The following is a 14,530-nucleotide window of genomic DNA, read 5'->3' as shown; positions in this document are numbered from 1 at the left end:
CAGTTTTCACACTTGTTCCTCGCTTTCTGAGTGGCTGCTGATACAGCAGAATAGAAGTAGAGAGAACCCTTGAGAGGAACCTTGCTCTAACAGTAAAACACAGCAAGTGAGTTTCTGTAGTGTAGTGGTCATCACGTTCGCCTAACATGCGAAAGGTCCCCGGTTCGAGACCGGGCAGAAACACTGTGCATGAGCTGCTTTTATGTGCACCCTCTAAAACCTTATTATCTCAATGCAAGCTTAAGAAGAGGCGGTCCTTGAACCCAGCGAGCCATGGGAAACTTCCTTTACTTTTGCAAGACGAAACAAAGTAATCCGCATCCATCAGTGGTCGCTCTTGTGCCTAGCTTTTTTTTTGTCATGCCATGTTGTATTGTGGGGTCTTTACACTTGTGACATTGCTGTGAACGTTGTAAGTGCAAACATTGGCAGGTGCAGTCAGAAGAGTCAGATCTGTGCACACCCAGGGCTGTCAGGATGGCCGAGTGGTCTAAGGCGCCAGACTCAAGAGAGCTTGATCTTCAGTGCAACTGAGACTTCTGGTCTCCTCATGGAGGCGTGGGTTCAAATCCCACTTCTGACAGGTTTCTTTTACACCCTTAAATCGTCCTGTTTTTTGCAGTGCATTCCCACACACCACAATCTTTGCACGGACCTGTAACATATGACGAGAAATCCACCAACGATCAGGCTGGGCCCTCAATCACAATTCCATGTATTCCTGGAAGGGACACCTCAGGCACACCTTCAGTTAAATTTGCACTCCATCACACAAACTGCCGTGCTGGTTTCTCATTAAGCAGTTGATCCCATCTTTGTTGTGAGGCTCTCCTGCCACCTTTTGGGCGGAGAAGGCACTGTCCCTGCAACAACACAGGCAGACATGTTCAACAGGGCTTCCTGGTTATGTGGGAGGAGCAGATTGTCATTGGTCCCCCCTTGCGAATTTTAATTTACATAAGGAAGACAGAGAGGTATCTGGGAGTAGGCAGTACACACGGACATTGAACTCTATCTTGTGATTTGCAGCCAATTCTAGATTGAGGCAGGAGGAAAGGAGGTGACTTGCCCAAAAATGGCCATCCTGGGAATTTAGCCACCCTGGGGCTCCCAGGTTAGTGTTTCAGTCCTGCGAGCCACTCATATAAATCTCGCCTGATCGAGCCTGATCGAGCGCTGAGTGAGCGTGTTTGAATCCAAGAATCAAATGCCTCTGTCTTAGGAGCAAGAATTGGCAGGCCCTCCCTTGCATCTGGGGTGGAAGTCTATGGGGCAAGTGTCCAGGACTTGCAGAGGAGTACAAGTGCCAGAAAGTGCCACAGTTCTCATCAGCGCCTTTTTTCTGCTCTCTGGCAGCTAGGATATCGACTGATCCCTTCCTTGCAAGAGTGAAAAAAACAACACCTTGAGAGAAAACATGACTTTTTGTGGTTCACATAGAGAGAGAGCAGCCAAATAGCCCTGCTTTGTTTCTGAAAGACGCATCAGAAATTGCTTAAAATGCCAACTGGGGAATCAGGCTCGTTGGTCTAGGGGTATGATTCTCGCTTCGGGTGCGAGAGGTCCCGGATTCAAATCCCGGACGAGCCCATGCTGTGGAATTATTTTTAGGCTTCTTATTATATAGGGCCATTTCTTCTTTTCAATGCTATAAGACGCCGTGTATGGTGAGAAAGTTCCTTTCCCTCTACGCTATTTCCCACTTTTGGCATATAGAATTTCAGTGCCGGACTTCTTTGCAACTGCTTTTCTGGGGTGGACCATCAGTGTAGGAAAATTAAATGCAAAGTGTTTTTCTAGTGTGGTTTCAGGTATGGTTTTAAAATCGCCTTTTGGAATAAAAGGGGTCCTCGTTCCTTTCTTCCAAAGAAAGAGATCGGGTAAGGAGGGTCCAACTTTGAGCTTCATGGACATTGGCCCTTGGTCTGTGCATTCCAGCCCACTACATGCCAAGAAGATTCCTGCAAGCGTGTCTGTTTCTGTAGTGTAGTGGTTATCACGTTCGCTTTACACGCGAAAGGTCCCTGGTTCGAGACCGGGCAGAAAGAGCAGTTTTCTGTTTTTCACACAGTTTGCATTTACTCTCTCAATTTATAGGAAAGCTGAGATAATGGAAGCTGTCTATCCCTCACCAGCGTGACGTACTGTGCTCCAGGGGTATCAGTGACAGCTCAAAAAGAGAAGTGACGATAGTTTGCGCTATTCGTTTGCACGTCCTTGTGTACTGAAGGTTGGGCCTACTTCATGAAAGCAAGGCATGAGAGCAGAAATGGTTTTATTGACCTCACCGAGAGCATACACCTAGAACAAACAAAATGTCTGAAGGATAGAGGCATTTTCATTTCTTGTTCGATGACGGCCATGGAAAAGACAGCAACCATATTGCAGAAGAGAGCAGCATGTGCAGTTGCTTGCTTTGGGTGAAGCATTCACTAACTCGCTGCCAATAACCCCCGGAGCCGGTGCGAAAGGCGACTCTTGTGTGCCTCGGCTCGTTGGTCTAGGGGTATGATTCTCGATTAGGGTGCGAGAGGTCCCGGGTTCAAATCCCGGACGAGCCCTTTTTCAGAGGTAAACATACGAATCCTACTCAAAACTCACAATGCCTGACTATTTCTCATTACACTCGCCGCATTGTTGCACAAAATATTTTGAACCTCATAAGAAACATGGATCACCGTGCTTTTTCTGCCTTCATGCTTAGTCTGTGTGTGTCCCAGGTGATGCTTTCCCAAGCTGTACTTGCTGGCATTTAGGCATCAGATATTTGTCTGTCGATGCCTGCATAAGTCAATTTTTAATACGTCTAATTGCAAGTATGTTGGCTGATATCTCTGCAGTTTTCACACTTGTTCCTCGCTTTCTGAGTGGCTGCTGATACAGCAGAATAGAAGTAGAGAGAACCCTTGAGAGGAACCTTGCTCTAACAGTAAAACACAGCAAGTGAGTTTCTGTAGTGTAGTGGTCATCACGTTCACCTAACACGCGAAAGGTCCCCGGTTCGAGACCGGGCAGAAACACTGTGCATGAGCTGCTTTTATGTGCACCCTCTAAAACCTTATTATCTCAATGCAAGCTTAAGAAGAGGCGGTCCTTGAACCCAGCGAGCCATGGGAAACTTCCTTTACTTTTGCAAGACGAAACAAAGTAATCCGCATCCATCAGTGGTCTCTCTTGTGCCTAGCTTTTTTTTTGTCATGCCATGTTGTATTGTGGGGTCTTTACACTTGTGACATTGCTGTGAACGTTGTAAGTGCAAACATTGGCAGGTGCAGTCAGAAGAGTCAGATCTGTGCATACCCAGGGCTGTCAGGATGGCCGAGTGGTCTAAGGCGCCAGACTCAAGAGAGCTTGATCTTCAGTGCAACTGAGACTTCTGGTCTCCTCATGGAGGCGTGGGTTCAAATCCCACTTCTGACAGGTTTCTTTTACACCCTTAAATCGTCCTGTTTTTTGCAGTGCATTCCCACACACCACAATCTTTGCACGGACCTGTAACATATGACGAGAAATCCAGCAACGATCAGGCTGGGCCCTCAATCACAATTCCATGTATTCCTGGAAGGGACACCTCAGGCACACCTTCAGTTAAATTTGCACTCCATCACACAAACTGCCGTGCTGGTTTCTCATTAAGCAGTTGATCCCATCTTTGTTGTGAGGCTCTCCTGCCACCTTTTGGGCGGAGAAGGCACTGTCCCTGCAACAACACAGGCAGACATGTTCAACAGGGCTTCCTGGTTATGTGGGAGGAGCAGATTGTCATTGGTCCCCCCTTGCGAATTTTAATTTACATAAGGAAGACAGAGAGGTATCTGGGAGTAGGCAGTACACACGGACATTGAACTCTATCTTGTGATTTGCAGCCAATTCTAGATTGAGGCAGGAGGAAAGGAGGTGACTTGCCCAAAAATGGCCATCCTGGGAATTCAGCCACCCTGGGGCTCCCAGGTTAGTGTTTCAGTCCTGCGAGCCACTCATATAAATCTCGCCTGATCGAGCCTGATCGAGCGCTGAGTGAGCGTGTTTGAATCCAAGAATCAAATGCCTCTGTCTTAGGAGCAAGAATTGGCAGGCCCTCCCTTGCATCTGGGGTGGAAGTCTATGGGGCAAGTGTCCAGGACTTGCAGAGGAGTACAAGTGCCAGAAAGTGCCACAGTTCTCATCAGCGCCTTTTTTCTGCTCTCTGGCAGCTAGGATATCGACTGATCCCTTCCTTGCAAGAGTGAAAAAAACAACACCTTGAGAGAAAACATGACTTTTTGTGGTTCACATAGAGAGAGAGCAGCCAAATAGCCCTGCTTTGTTTCTGAAAGACGCATCAGAAATTGCTTAAAATGCCGACTGGGGAATCAGGCTCGTTGGTCTAGGGGTATGATTCTCGCTTCGGGTGCGAGAGGTCCCGGATTCAAATCCCGGACGAGCCCATGCTGTGGAATTATTTTTAGGCTGCTTATTATATAGGGCCATTTCTTCTTTTCAATGCTATAAGACGCCGTGTATGGTGAGAAAGTTCCTTTCCCTCTACGCTATTTCCCACTTTTGACGTATAGAATTTCAGTGCCGGACTTCTTTGCAACTGCTTTTCTGGGGTGGACCATCAGTGTAGGAAAATTAAATGCAAAGTGTTTTTCTAGTGTGGTTTCAGGTATGGTTTTAAAATCGCCTTTTGGAATAAAAGGGGTCCTCGTTCCTTTCTTCCAAAGAAAGAGATCGGGTAAGGAGGGTCCAACTTTGAGCTTCATGGACATTGGCCCTTGGTCTGTGCATTCCAGCCCACTACATGCCAAGAAGATTCCTGCAAGCGTGTCTGTTTCTGTAGTGTAGTGGTTATCACGTTCGCTTTACACGCGAAAGGTCCCTGGTTCGAGACCGGGCAGAAAGAGCAGTTTTCTGTTTTTCACACAGTTTGCATTTACTCTCTCAATTTATAGGAAAGCTGAGATAATGGAAGCTGTCTATCCCTCACCAGCGTGACGTACTGTGCTCCAGGGGTATCAGTGACAGCTCAAAAAGAGAAGTGACGATAGTTTGCGCTATTCGTTTGCACGTCCTTGTGTACTGAAGGTTGGGCCTACTTCATGAAAGCAAGGCATGAGAGCAGAAATGGTTTTATTGGCCTCACCGAGAGCATACACCTAGAACAAACAAAATGTCTGAAGGATAGAGGCATTTTCATTTCTTGTTCGATGACGGCCATGGAAAAGACAGCAACCATATTGCAGAAGAGAGCAGCATGTGCAGTTGCTTGCTTTGGGTGAAGCATTCACTAACTCGCTGCCAATAACCCCCGGAGCCGGTGCGAAAGGCGACTCTTGTGTGCCTCGGCTCGTTGGTCTAGGGGTATGATTCTCGCTTAGGGTGCGAGAGGTCCCGGGTTCAAATCCCGGACGAGCCCTTTTTCAGAGGTAAACATACGAATCCTACTCAAAACTCACAATGCCTGACTATTTCTCATTACACTCGCCGCATTGTTGCACAAAATATTTTGAACCTCATAAGAAACATGGATCACCATGCTTTTTCTGCCTTCATGCTTAGTCTGTGTGTGTCCCAGGTGATGCTTTCCCAAGCTGTACTTGCTGGCATTTAGGCATCAGATATTTGTCTGTCGATGCCTGCATAAGTCAATTTTTAATACGTCTAATTGCAAGTATGTTGGCTGATATCTCTGCAGTTTTCACACTTGCTCCTCGCTTTCTGAGTGGCTGCTGATACAGCAGAATAGAAGTAGAGAGAACCCTTGAGAGGAACCTTGCTCTAACAGTAAAACACAGCAAGTGAGTTTCTGTAGTGTAGTGGTCATCACGTTCGCCTAACACGCGAAAGGTCCCCGGTTCGAGACTGGGCAGAAACACTGTGCATGAGCTGCTTTTATGTGCACCCTCTAAAACCTTATTATCTCAATGCAAGCTTAAGAAGAGGCGGTCCTTGAACCCAGCGATCCATGGGAAACTTCCTTTACTTTTGCAAGACGAAACAAAGTAATCCGCATCCATCAGTGGTCGCTCTTGTGCCTAGCTTTTTTTTTGTCATGCCATGTTGTATTGTGGGGTCTTTACACTTGTGACATTGCTGTGAACGTTGTAAGTGCAAACATTGGCAGGTGCAGTCAGAAGAGTCAGATCTGTGCACACCCAGGGCTGTCAGGATGGCCGAGTGGTCTAAGGCGCCAGACTCAAGAGAGCTTGATCTTCAGTGCAACTGAGACTTCTGGTCGCCTCATGGAGGCGTGGGTTCTTTTACACCCTTAAATCGTCCTGTTTTTTGCAGTGCATTCCCACACACCACAATCTTTGCACGGACCTGTAACATATGACGAGAAATCCAGCAACGATCAGGCTGGGCCCTCAATCACAATTCCATGTATTCCTGGAAGGGACACCTCAGGCACACCTTCAGTTAAATTTGCACTCCATCACACAAACTGCCGTGCTGGTTTCTCATTAAGCAGTTGATCCCATCTTTGTTGTGAGGCTTTCCTGCCACCTTTTGGGCGGAGAAGGCACTGTCCCTGCAAAAACACAGGCAGACATGTTCAACAGGGCTTCCTGGTTATGTGGGAGGAGCAGATTGTCATTGGTCCCCCCTTGCGAATTTTAATTTACATAAGGAAGACAGAGAGGTATCTGGGAGTAGGCAGTACACACGGACATTGAACTCTATCTTGTGATTTGCAGCCAATTCTAGATTGAGGCAGGAGGAAAGGAGGTGACTTGCCCAAAAATGGCCATCCTGGGAATTTAGCCACCCTGGGGCTCCCAGGTTAGTGTTTCAGTCCTGCGAGCCACTCATATAAATCTCGCCTGATCGAGCCTGATCGAGCGCTGAGTGAGCGTGTTTGAATCCAAGAATCAAATGCCTCTGTCTTAGGAGCAAGAATTGGCAGGCCCTCCCTTGCATCTGGGGTGGAAGTCTATGGGGCAAGTGTCCAGGACTTGCAGAGGAGTACAAGTGCCAGAAAGTGCCACAGTTCTCATCAGCGCCTTTTTTCTGCTCTCTGGCAGCTAGGATATCGACTGATCCCTTCCTTGCAAGAGTGAAAAAAACAACACCTTGAGAGAAAACATGACTTTTTGTGGTTCACATAGAGAGAGAGCAGCCAAATAGCCCTGCTTTGTTTCTGAAAGACGCATCAGAAATTGCTTAAAATGCCAACTGGGGAATCAGGCTCGTTGGTCTAGGGGTATGATTCTCGCTTCGGGTGCGAGAGGTCCCGGATTCAAATCCCGGACGAGCCCATGCTGTGGAATTATTTTTAGGCTTCTTATTATATAGGGCCATTTCTTCTTTTCAATGCTATAAGACGCCGTGTATGGTGAGAAAGTTCCTTTCCCTCTACGCTATTTCCCACTTTTGGCGTATAGAATTTCAGTGCCGGACTTCTTTGCAACTGCTTTTCTGGGGTGGACCATCAGTGTAGGAAAATTAAATGCAAAGTGTTTTTCTAGTGTGGTTTCAGGTATGGTTTTAAAATCGCCTTTTGGAATAAAAGGGGTCCTCGTTCCTTTCTTCCAAAGAAAGAGATCGGGTAAGGAGGGTCCAACTTTGAGCTTCATGGACATTGGCCCTTGGTCTGTGCATTCCAGCCCACTACATGCCAAGAAGATTCCTGCAAGCGTGTCTGTTTCTGTAGTGTAGTGGTTATCACGTTCGCTTTACACGCGAAAGGTCCCTGGTTCGAGACCGGGCAGAAAGAGCAGTTTTCTGTTTTTCACACAGTTTGCATTTACTCTCTCAATTTATAGGAAAGCTGAGATAATGGAAGCTGTCTATCCCTCACCAGCGTGATGTACTGTGCTCCAGGGGTATCAGTGACAGCTCAAAAAGAGAAGTGACGATAGTTTGCGCTATTCGTTTGCACGTCCTTGTGTACTGAAGGTTGGGCCTACTTCATGAAAGCAAGGCATGAGAGCAGAAATGGTTTTATTGACCTCACCGAGAGCATACACCTAGAACAAACAAAATGTCTGAAGGATAGAGGCATTTTCATTTCTTGTTCGATGACGGCCATGGAAAAGACAGCAACCATATTGCAGAAGAGAGCAGCATGTGCAGTTGCTTGCTTTGGGTGAAGCATTCACTAACTCGCTGCCAATAACCCCCGGAGCCGGCGCGAAAGGCGACTCTTGTGTTCCTCGGCTCGTTGGTCTAGGGGTATGATTCTCGATTAGGGTGCGAGAGGTCCCGGGTTCAAATCCCGGACGAGCCCTTTTTCAGAGGTAAACATACGAATCCTACTCAAAACTGACAATGCCTGACTATTTCTCATTACACTCGCCGCATTGTTGCACAAAATATTTTGAACCTCATAAGAAACATGGATCACCGTGCTTTTTCTGCCTTCATGCTTAGTCTGTGTGTGTCCCAGGTGATGCTTTCCCAAGCTGTACTTGCTGGCATTTAGGCATCAGATATTTGTCTGTCGATGCCTGCATAAGTCAATTTTTAATACGTCTAATTGCAAGTATGTTGGCTGATATCTCTGCAGTTTTCACACTTGTTCCTCGCTTTCTGAGTGGCTGCTGATACAGCAGAATAGAAGTAGAGAGAACCCTTGAGAGGAACCTTGCTCTAACAGTAAAACACAGCAAGTGAGTTTCTGTAGTGTAGTGGTCATCACGTTCGCCTAACATGCGAAAGGTCCCCGGTTCGAGACCGGGCAGAAACACTGTGCATGAGCTGCTTTTATGTGCACCCTCTAAAACCTTATTATCTCAATGCAAGCTTAAGAAGAGGCGGTCCTTGAACCCAGCGAGCCATGGGAAACTTCCTTTACTTTTGCAAGACGAAACAAAGTAATCCGCATCCATCAGTGGTCGCTCTTGTGCCTAGCTTTTTTTTTGTCATGCCATGTTGTATTGTGGGGTCTTTACACTTGTGACATTGCTGTGAACGTTGTAAGTGCAAACATTGGCAGGTGCAGTCAGAAGAGTCAGATCTGTGCACACCCAGGGCTGTCAGGATGGCCGAGTGGTCTAAGGCGCCAGACTCAAGAGAGCTTGATCTTCAGTGCAACTGAGACTTCTGGTCTCCTCATGGAGGCGTGGGTTCAAATCCCACTTCTGACAGGTTTCTTTTACACCCTTAAATCGTCCTGTTTTTTGCAGTGCATTCCCACACACCACAATCTTTGCACGGACCTGTAACATATGACGAGAAATCCACCAACGATCAGGCTGGGCCCTCAATCACAATTCCATGTATTCCTGGAAGGGACACCTCAGGCACACCTTCAGTTAAATTTGCACTCCATCACACAAACTGCCGTGCTGGTTTCTCATTAAGCAGTTGATCCCATCTTTGTTGTGAGGCTCTCCTGCCACCTTTTGGGCGGAGAAGGCACTGTCCCTGCAACAACACAGGCAGACATGTTCAACAGGGCTTCCTGGTTATGTGGGAGGAGCAGATTGTCATTGGTCCCCCCTTGCGAATTTTAATTTACATAAGGAAGACAGAGAGGTATCTGGGAGTAGGCAGTACACACGGACATTGAACTCTATCTTGTGATTTGCAGCCAATTCTAGATTGAGGCAGGAGGAAAGGAGGTGACTTGCCCAAAAATGGCCATCCTGGGAATTTAGCCACCCTGGGGCTCCCAGGTTAGTGTTTCAGTCCTGCGAGCCACTCATATAAATCTCGCCTGATCGAGCCTGATCGAGCGCTGAGTGAGCGTGTTTGAATCCAAGAATCAAATGCCTCTGTCTTAGGAGCAAGAATTGGCAGGCCCTCCCTTGCATCTGGGGTGGAAGTCTATGGGGCAAGTGTCCAGGACTTGCAGAGGAGTACAAGTGCCAGAAAGTGCCACAGTTCTCATCAGCGCCTTTTTTCTGCTCTCTGGCAGCTAGGATATCGACTGATCCCTTCCTTGCAAGAGTGAAAAAAACAACACCTTGAGAGAAAACATGACTTTTTGTGGTTCACATAGAGAGAGAGCAGCCAAATAGCCCTGCTTTGTTTCTGAAAGACGCATCAGAAATTGCTTAAAATGCCAACTGGGGAATCAGGCTCGTTGGTCTAGGGGTATGATTCTCGCTTCGGGTGCGAGAGGTCCCGGATTCAAATCCCGGACGAGCCCATGCTGTGGAATTATTTTTAGGCTTCTTATTATATAGGGCCATTTCTTCTTTTCAATGCTATAAGACGCCGTGTATGGTGAGAAAGTTCCTTTCCCTCTACGCTATTTCCCACTTTTGGCATATAGAATTTCAGTGCCGGACTTCTTTGCAACTGCTTTTCTGGGGTGGACCATCAGTGTAGGAAAATTAAATGCAAAGTGTTTTTCTAGTGTGGTTTCAGGTATGGTTTTAAAATCGCCTTTTGGAATAAAAGGGGTCCTCGTTCCTTTCTTCCAAAGAAAGAGATCGGGTAAGGAGGGTCCAACTTTGAGCTTCATGGACATTGGCCCTTGGTCTGTGCATTCCAGCCCACTACATGCCAAGAAGATTCCTGCAAGCGTGTCTGTTTCTGTAGTGTAGTGGTTATCACGTTCGCTTTACACGCGAAAGGTCCCTGGTTCGAGACCGGGCAGAAAGAGCAGTTTTCTGTTTTTCACACAGTTTGCATTTACTCTCTCAATTTATAGGAAAGCTGAGATAATGGAAGCTGTCTATCCCTCACCAGCGTGACGTACTGTGCTCCAGGGGTATCAGTGACAGCTCAAAAAGAGAAGTGACGATAGTTTGCGCTATTCGTTTGCACGTCCTTGTGTACTGAAGGTTGGGCCTACTTCATGAAAGCAAGGCATGAGAGCAGAAATGGTTTTATTGACCTCACCGAGAGCATACACCTAGAACAAACAAAATGTCTGAAGGATAGAGGCATTTTCATTTCTTGTTCGATGACGGCCATGGAAAAGACAGCAACCATATTGCAGAAGAGAGCAGCATGTGCAGTTGCTTGCTTTGGGTGAAGCATTCACTAACTCGCTGCCAATAACCCCCGGAGCCGGTGCGAAAGGCGACTCTTGTGTGCCTCGGCTCGTTGGTCTAGGGGTATGATTCTCGATTAGGGTGCGAGAGGTCCCGGGTTCAAATCCCGGACGAGCCCTTTTTCAGAGGTAAACATACGAATCCTACTCAAAACTCACAATGCCTGACTATTTCTCATTACACTCGCCGCATTGTTGCACAAAATATTTTGAACCTCATAAGAAACATGGATCACCGTGCTTTTTCTGCCTTCATGCTTAGTCTGTGTGTGTCCCAGGTGATGCTTTCCCAAGCTGTACTTGCTGGCATTTAGGCATCAGATATTTGTCTGTCGATGCCTGCATAAGTCAATTTTTAATACGTCTAATTGCAAGTATGTTGGCTGATATCTCTGCAGTTTTCACACTTGTTCCTCGCTTTCTGAGTGGCTGCTGATACAGCAGAATAGAAGTAGAGAGAACCCTTGAGAGGAACCTTGCTCTAACAGTAAAACACAGCAAGTGAGTTTCTGTAGTGTAGTGGTCATCACGTTCACCTAACACGCGAAAGGTCCCCGGTTCGAGACCGGGCAGAAACACTGTGCATGAGCTGCTTTTATGTGCACCCTCTAAAACCTTATTATCTCAATGCAAGCTTAAGAAGAGGCGGTCCTTGAACCCAGCGAGCCATGGGAAACTTCCTTTACTTTTGCAAGACGAAACAAAGTAATCCGCATCCATCAGTGGTCTCTCTTGTGCCTAGCTTTTTTTTTGTCATGCCATGTTGTATTGTGGGGTCTTTACACTTGTGACATTGCTGTGAACGTTGTAAGTGCAAACATTGGCAGGTGCAGTCAGAAGAGTCAGATCTGTGCATACCCAGGGCTGTCAGGATGGCCGAGTGGTCTAAGGCGCCAGACTCAAGAGAGCTTGATCTTCAGTGCAACTGAGACTTCTGGTCTCCTCATGGAGGCGTGGGTTCAAATCCCACTTCTGACAGGTTTCTTTTACACCCTTAAATCGTCCTGTTTTTTGCAGTGCATTCCCACACACCACAATCTTTGCACGGACCTGTAACATATGACGAGAAATCCAGCAACGATCAGGCTGGGCCCTCAATCACAATTCCATGTATTCCTGGAAGGGACACCTCAGGCACACCTTCAGTTAAATTTGCACTCCATCACACAAACTGCCGTGCTGGTTTCTCATTAAGCAGTTGATCCCATCTTTGTTGTGAGGCTCTCCTGCCACCTTTTGGGCGGAGAAGGCACTGTCCCTGCAACAACACAGGCAGACATGTTCAACAGGGCTTCCTGGTTATGTGGGAGGAGCAGATTGTCATTGGTCCCCCCTTGCGAATTTTAATTTACATAAGGAAGACAGAGAGGTATCTGGGAGTAGGCAGTACACACGGACATTGAACTCTATCTTGTGATTTGCAGCCAATTCTAGATTGAGGCAGGAGGAAAGGAGGTGACTTGCCCAAAAATGGCCATCCTGGGAATTCAGCCACCCTGGGGCTCCCAGGTTAGTGTTTCAGTCCTGCGAGCCACTCATATAAATCTCGCCTGATCGAGCCTGATCGAGCGCTGAGTGAGCGTGTTTGAATCCAAGAATCAAATGCCTCTGTCTTAGGAGCAAGAATTGGCAGGCCCTCCCTTGCATCTGGGGTGGAAGTCTATGGGGCAAGTGTCCAGGACTTGCAGAGGAGTACAAGTGCCAGAAAGTGCCACAGTTCTCATCAGCGCCTTTTTTCTGCTCTCTGGCAGCTAGGATATCGACTGATCCCTTCCTTGCAAGAGTGAAAAAAACAACACCTTGAGAGAAAACATGACTTTTTGTGGTTCACATAGAGAGAGAGCAGCCAAATAGCCCTGCTTTGTTTCTGAAAGACGCATCAGAAATTGCTTAAAATGCCGACTGGGGAATCAGGCTCGTTGGTCTAGGGGTATGATTCTCGCTTCGGGTGCGAGAGGTCCCGGATTCAAATCCCGGACGAGCCCATGCTGTGGAATTATTTTTAGGCTGCTTATTATATAGGGCCATTTCTTCTTTTCAATGCTATAAGACGCCGTGTATGGTGAGAAAGTTCCTTTCCCTCTACGCTATTTCCCACTTTTGACGTATAGAATTTCAGTGCCGGACTTCTTTGCAACTGCTTTTCTGGGGTGGACCATCAGTGTAGGAAAATTAAATGCAAAGTGTTTTTCTAGTGTGGTTTCAGGTATGGTTTTAAAATCGCCTTTTGGAATAAAAGGGGTCCTCGTTCCTTTCTTCCAAAGAAAGAGATCGGGTAAGGAGGGTCCAACTTTGAGCTTCATGGACATTGGCCCTTGGTCTGTGCATTCCAGCCCACTACATGCCAAGAAGATTCCTGCAAGCGTGTCTGTTTCTGTAGTGTAGTGGTTATCACGTTCGCTTTACACGCGAAAGGTCCCTGGTTCGAGACCGGGCAGAAAGAGCAGTTTTCTGTTTTTCACACAGTTTGCATTTACTCTCTCAATTTATAGGAAAGCTGAGATAATGGAAGCTGTCTATCCCTCACCAGCGTGACGTACTGTGCTCCAGGGGTATCAGTGACAGCTCAAAAAGAGAAGTGACGATAGTTTGCGCTATTCGTTTGCACGTCCTTGTGTACTGAAGGTTGGGCCTACTTCATGAAAGCAAGGCATGAGAGCAGAAATGGTTTTATTGGCCTCACCGAGAGCATACACCTAGAACAAACAAAATGTCTGAAGGATAGAGGCATTTTCATTTCTTGTTCGATGACGGCCATGGAAAAGACAGCAACCATATTGCAGAAGAGAGCAGCATGTGCAGTTGCTTGCTTTGGGTGAAGCATTCACTAACTCGCTGCCAATAACCCCCGGAGCCGGTGCGAAAGGCGACTCTTGTGTGCCTCGGCTCGTTGGTCTAGGGGTATGATTCTCGCTTAGGGTGCGAGAGGTCCCGGGTTCAAATCCCGGACGAGCCCTTTTTCAGAGGTAAACATACGAATCCTACTCAAAACTCACAATGCCTGACTATTTCTCATTACACTCGCCGCATTGTTGCACAAAATATTTTGAACCTCATAAGAAACATGGATCACCATGCTTTTTCTGCCTTCATGCTTAGTCTGTGTGTGTCCCAGGTGATGCTTTCCCAAGCTGTACTTGCTGGCATTTAGGCATCAGATATTTGTCTGTCGATGCCTGCATAAGTCAATTTTTAATACGTCTAATTGCAAGTATGTTGGCTGATATCTCTGCAGTTTTCACACTTGCTCCTCGCTTTCTGAGTGGCTGCTGATACAGCAGAATAGAAGTAGAGAGAACCCTTGAGAGGAACCTTGCTCTAACAGTAAAACACAGCAAGTGAGTTTCTGTAGTGTAGTGGTCATCACGTTCGCCTAACACGCGAAAGGTCCCCGGTTCGAGACTGGGCAGAAACACTGTGCATGAGCTGCTTTTATGTGCACCCTCTAAAACCTTATTATCTCAATGCAAGCTTAAGAAGAGGCGGTCCTTGAACCCAGCGATCCATGGGAAACTTCCTTTACTTTTGCAAGACGAAACAAAGTAATCCGCATCCATCAGTGGTCGCTCTTGTGCCTAGCTTTTTTTTTGTCATGCCATG

At 47.0% G+C, this 14,530-nt stretch overlaps 8 non-coding genes across 8 annotated transcripts; all 8 read left to right on the top strand.

Moving 5' to 3' along the window:
- The first annotated feature begins 110 nt into the window (after positions 1-110).
- TRNAV-AAC (transfer RNA valine (anticodon AAC)) lies at positions 111-183 on the top strand. The gene has a single exon. It is a non-coding gene; the product is annotated as a tRNA-Val (tRNA).
- Positions 184-471: 288 nt separating this feature from the next.
- TRNAL-CAA (transfer RNA leucine (anticodon CAA)) lies at positions 472-583 on the top strand. The gene is made up of 2 exons: positions 472-509; positions 538-583. It is a non-coding gene; the product is annotated as a tRNA-Leu (tRNA).
- Positions 584-3,308: 2,725 nt separating this feature from the next.
- TRNAL-CAA (transfer RNA leucine (anticodon CAA)) lies at positions 3,309-3,420 on the top strand. The gene is made up of 2 exons: positions 3,309-3,346; positions 3,375-3,420. It is a non-coding gene; the product is annotated as a tRNA-Leu (tRNA).
- A 1,906-nt stretch (positions 3,421-5,326) lies between these two features.
- On the top strand, positions 5,327-5,398 carry TRNAP-AGG (transfer RNA proline (anticodon AGG)). Its single transcript has one exon. It is a non-coding gene; the product is annotated as a tRNA-Pro (tRNA).
- A 3,200-nt stretch (positions 5,399-8,598) lies between these two features.
- Positions 8,599-8,671, top strand: TRNAV-AAC (transfer RNA valine (anticodon AAC)). The gene has a single exon. It is a non-coding gene; the product is annotated as a tRNA-Val (tRNA).
- Positions 8,672-8,959: 288 nt separating this feature from the next.
- On the top strand, positions 8,960-9,071 carry TRNAL-CAA (transfer RNA leucine (anticodon CAA)). Its single transcript has 2 exons — positions 8,960-8,997; positions 9,026-9,071. It is a non-coding gene; the product is annotated as a tRNA-Leu (tRNA).
- A 2,725-nt stretch (positions 9,072-11,796) lies between these two features.
- Positions 11,797-11,908, top strand: TRNAL-CAA (transfer RNA leucine (anticodon CAA)). Its single transcript has 2 exons — positions 11,797-11,834; positions 11,863-11,908. It is a non-coding gene; the product is annotated as a tRNA-Leu (tRNA).
- Positions 11,909-13,814: 1,906 nt separating this feature from the next.
- Positions 13,815-13,886, top strand: TRNAP-AGG (transfer RNA proline (anticodon AGG)). The gene has a single exon. It is a non-coding gene; the product is annotated as a tRNA-Pro (tRNA).
- The last annotated feature ends 644 nt before the right edge of the window (positions 13,887-14,530 follow it).

The sequence above is a fragment of the Triturus cristatus genome, chromosome 10 (assembly GCF_964204655.1).
Source record: "Triturus cristatus chromosome 10, aTriCri1.1, whole genome shotgun sequence".
NCBI classification, from domain to species: domain Eukaryota; kingdom Metazoa; phylum Chordata; class Amphibia; order Caudata; family Salamandridae; genus Triturus; species Triturus cristatus.
This window is presented reverse-complemented; position numbering and strand designations above follow the sequence as displayed.